This window comes from Morone saxatilis, unplaced genomic scaffold, assembly GCF_004916995.1.
Source record: "Morone saxatilis isolate NCDOM2014 unplaced genomic scaffold, NCSU_SB_2.0 Contig16, whole genome shotgun sequence".
Classification (NCBI taxonomy): Eukaryota; Metazoa; Chordata; class Actinopteri; family Moronidae; genus Morone; species Morone saxatilis.
Window position 1 is genome coordinate 65,837 of NW_023339718.1, and position 5,153 is coordinate 70,989.

Here is a 5,153-nt window from a genome sequence, read left to right on the forward strand (position 1 = left end):
ACAAAAACAGCATTAAGGTGAATGAACTGCAGTTATAATGCACCTTTCTAGACTCTTAAAGCACTTTACATTCACACATCAATCAGGAGTAGTTTGGGGTTGTCTTGCTCGAGGACACTTCAACATGCAGCAGGAGGAACCAGGGATTGAACCACCAACCTTCTGATTAAAGGACAACCTGCTGCTCTACCTCCTAAGCCACAGCTACCCACAAGGTACTGGCACCCTTTCTAGGTCCCATTCAGGCACTGAACCACTGCTTTAACAACGAATATGAACATAATGTGTGAGTGAGTTATCAGCCTGTACAGTCACCAGAATATCACCAAGGGTCTCAGATGAGACACATGGCAGCTATTTATGGGCCAAAACTGGCATTTGTCATATCTGATCCTCCAGCGCCGAACTTGCCGACACTTAGCTGACGACCAAAACTTTTACCCCTTTTGTGCATGAGTCAGAGTTGTGAGATATATTACATGTTATGAGATAAAAAGTCAAAATTATGAGATAAGACTCATCCAGTGAGGGAGAAGCAGTGATTTTTAAGGTGGAACTGCTTTATTCAGTGGTTTTAGTGGTTTATAATGATGAATGAACACTGAAGGAATCCTGACTGAAGCTGACTGGTTGTGCCTCTGGTTATTTATTTGTTTGTTTGTTTGTTTGTTTAAATATAAATCTGTTGATCTGATTGGTACAGGTTCTCGTCCAGCAGATTGGTCCGTCTGCTGGGACAGGAGATAACTCCAGAGGAATGCTGGGAGATATCTAAAGGTTGCTAGGTTACCAAACCCAGCCATCCAATCAGCTGGCAGGAATGTGGGAGAGACAAAGAGAGAGAGAGAGAGAGAGAGAGAGACGCACTGAAATAGACCTCCCACCATCAGACCACACACACACACACACACATACACATTCAGGTAAACCCCACCCGGCTGCCACGCCTGGGACTGGAAATCAAACTCAAGTTCCTCGTTGTGATTTAGTGTTTTTTGGTGAATCCGGCTCGTCTAAAGCGGGCCGTTATTACCCAGAGTTCTTTTCAACAAGCTGAAGCTCCTCAATCATTTCAGCTGCTGGTTGTGTGTGGGAGGAGATTGTGAATAAAGTGTGAGTCTCACTCCGGGCTGAACAACACAAACTGTTTTCTGCAGAACAAACAAACAAATGGAGCCAGAAATTCAATGTAAAACTAATAAATAAACAGTAATATTAATATAAAAAATAGAGGGAAATAACAGAAAAAAACATACTCGTAAAAATTATTAAATTGTTTATAATTAAAATACAATTTTTAGCTTTAATTTTACATAAAATCTTGTGTTATTCTGTCTTTTTAATGTTTAACTAAAGATATTTACACTGTAAAACAATGATCTATAAATACAGATGAACTCTGCTATAATACAAATAATCAGACTTAAATTTACAGCGGAGTGCTGTTATTATTGGATTTTATTATTTTAATGTGAATTTAAAAGTTAATTGAACTGTAATAAAAGTCATTCTCCTGTGAATACAGTAATTAATTGTTACACTGAATATAATAATATATATACTGTATTTGGACAGTTTACCAATGCTTATACACAATATTGTTGATGAGTTGTGTTGACATAAAGTGGAAAAATGTGTTTTTATGAGGACCCTAATTAACTTACACTATAAAACCAGATAAGTTAATCAAAAATCAAAATCTTTAAGTCACATAAATTCAATTTCTTATGTGAAGTGAAACTTAAAATATTATTTATTATTATTATTAAAAATTACAAAATTAATTCAAATTACTAAAGCAAGTTAATGATATAGTTTTACTTATTTTAAGGTGTATATTATAATTTAAGATTTAACTTTGAAGATCAAATAAAAATGGAAATACTCAACTACCTCAGATCTGTACTTATTCTCCAGCGCTGGCGGCAGCGGAGGAACTGGGTTAACTGGTTGACTTGTAGGCGTCAGTCTGTCTTTGTGTTCGGATGAAGAGACGTAAATTATCTTGTTAATATCGCAGAGGGGGTCGTTAGTACCGGTCACTGCATTTGTACACAGAAAACTCACAGTGAGGTCCTGAGAACGTGTAGACCTTCCACTCAGATTTATAACTCACACACTGTTTAACTCAGTGTACTAATAATCCAGTTAGCCAGCAAAATCAACATTTTTACCATTTAAGATCAAATCCTCAGTTATATTGTTCCTTTATTTAACAATTTATGACAAAAAAAATCAATTTCTCTGTACTTTTATATAAAATCCAATCATTGTGTCTTCCTGTAAACTGCTTACATCAGCATGAACTAACTGATTTCAACCAATAATATCCTGACATGTAGCTGCCGTTAGCCAACTGCTAATGTAGCTGCCTTAACTGCTATTTTAGTTGCATCTAGTGGTGTAGTTGTTTGCAACTCCCTCGCTTCACCCTCCCCTTCAAAAGGAGAAACATGGCGGTTCAACATGGCGGACTCTGCCAGAAGAGGACCTGCTGCCTCTGTAGATAAAAATGTCTCATTTTTAAGTAACAAAAATACAATTATTCTTATATTCAGGTGATTAAACACTAAATGAAAACATTGGAGCTTTAAAACTGTTTCTGTTCAGCAGTTGATGAACAAGGACAGATTTCAGATCGGTTCTTCAGCTCGAGGCAGCAGAAATCAGCTCTGTATGAAACATTAACATCATTTTCTGTTTATCTGCAGTTATTTTTCATCTTCATGTTCAGAGCTGCACAGACTCTCCTCTTCTGAACGGGCCTCACGCTGTTTGTTGCGTCGTGATGCAGTAAGATGTAAAACATGTTGACGCCTGAAGCTGTAAGTGGGTCAGAGACTGAAAGCTGCTGAGTCACTGCTTCACATTCAGCTCGGACTGATCCTCCGATCCTCCGCCTGAAACATCGACTGAGCTTCATCATCGGTTTCAGAGCTGAAACTGAATCAATGGGGAGGAAGGAGGCATGCTAACATGCTAACATAACAAATATTAACATGTTAAGGTGCTAAAAGACGTGATGTCATACATGTCAGCTGACGGTGGCTGCTTCCTGCTTCGTTGCAGATTATTTTCACGGCAGCAGCTTTTGGCCCAAACCCGGATTCGGGCAGAGAATCAAAGCTTTAGTCCAGAGGTTCCCAACATAGGGCTCGTGGCCCCTCCAAAGGGTCACCAGATAAATCTGAGGGATAGTCAGATGAAACAAAGTTCTGATTCACAAATCTGTTTTCAGACTTTTTCTCAAATTTTTGACTTTTATTGAAATTATTTTATTTTATTTTAATTAATATAAAGCTCCTACAAGGAACTTTCATTTAGTGTTGGCGCCCCCAGTGGACAAAAGGCATCATTATTAATCTGTTATATAACCTACACTCCTTTTAGAAAGTTTTTGGAAGGGGTTACAACCCAAAAAGTTCAGAAACCTGTTTTGACTTTTAACGCTGTGTTTTATTTAAGTACTTACATGTCTTCAACTGAAAACTAACAAGGAACTAAAAGTTTTTATTTATGTAATGTACTACAAATAATAATGCATGCAACTGTAATAAATGAGTGAATTTGAATATATATTATCAAGATTAATCGTTTGATAATATATTATTTATATTTAATCATATTTATAGATTTATAGATAAGTGAAATTTAAGCACTCAATATGACCAAAACATAAACAAACATCAGAGAGAAGATTTTATATTTCTATATAGTTATTATTAATGTTTGCAGCTGAGCCGGATTCCCCTTGAAATCACAGGGGGCGCCAGACTCAACACAACACATACGTACAGAATTGCAAATAATAATAATATTTAATAATAAAGATGTGAAAGTAATTAACTAACTATTGATATTAATAATAATATTGATAAGGACATTCAGACATTATGGACCTAGAATATAAAACATATAAACTCGTGTTACTATCTATGGTTGCATGCTAATAAACTAGCATGCTACACGTTCAGGCCTCCTTTTTCACTTCATTTAAATACTGAAGGTCCTGGTTGATGAATTATCAATCAGACTGATCAGTAATGTATTGATCAGAAACAGACAGAGCTGAAGGCGTCTAACATGGCCGCCTGTCACCTTTGGTTTCGTTCTCGCTCAGTTACAAGAAATCTCACAACGCAACAGTTACAGTAACGTGTGTGTGTGTGTGTGTGTGTGTGTGTGTCTGTGTGTGTGTGTGTGTGTTGGCAGGCGTTTATCTCAGCTCACAGAGATGTGACCACACCCAGCTGCTCACCGTTAAGGCAACGGCTGCTGTCATTGGCCGACACAGACGACATCACAGCGTCTCTGTGACATCCTTAAGTGAAGTTTTGATTGACAGGAGCTCAGCAAGACAGAGCAGGACGTTTCCCTCGTTCCTCTCCTTCCTCCCTTCATCCGCAGTGTCCTAATCTTTTCCCAACCTCCTTCTTTCTTTCCCGATCCACCTTTTATTATTTTTTATACATCCTCCTTTCTTTCTCTACCTCTTTGTTTCCTTCCTAACACACTTCTTCCTTCCATATATCCTTCTCCTTCATCGTGTATTTCCTTTCCTTTCCATCCCTCCTTAAATGCTCCCTCATTTCTTTGCCTTCCTCCTTTTTATGTCTCCTCCTTTCCCACCTCATCCCTCCCTTCCTTGCATCCTTTCTCATCAGTTCCTTCCTTCTTTCCTCTCCTCCCACCTGTCGTTTCGTCACACGGTCCAGCTGTTGTCATGACGACAGCTCCAGTATCGAAACACTGATTTTGATGAGAAGCTAACTGCTAGCTGAAGCGCTTCACACCCTCCATCAAGTCGACGTGTTTGTTCTTGTCCCTGACCCTCAGTCAATGTTTGTGAGTGAATAAAAACTTTTTGGCTCTTTAACGTATTATCTGTCAATTAACAAACAAATCAACGTATAATTACAGAACAAACACTTATTTTAATGTTAATTGTTATTTTGCATTAGACATATTGTCATTTTGTTATTATATATTTAAACTAAACTAAAGCACTATTAAACATACACAGATCAGCCCTAATACAGTGACAGTGAATAACACTGATTATCTGCTTATCGGGGCTCCTGTCACCTGCAGCTCTTGTGGGGTGTTCCCGGTCTGTCCCTTGACCTTGATAGATACTGGACCTCTGGGCAAGA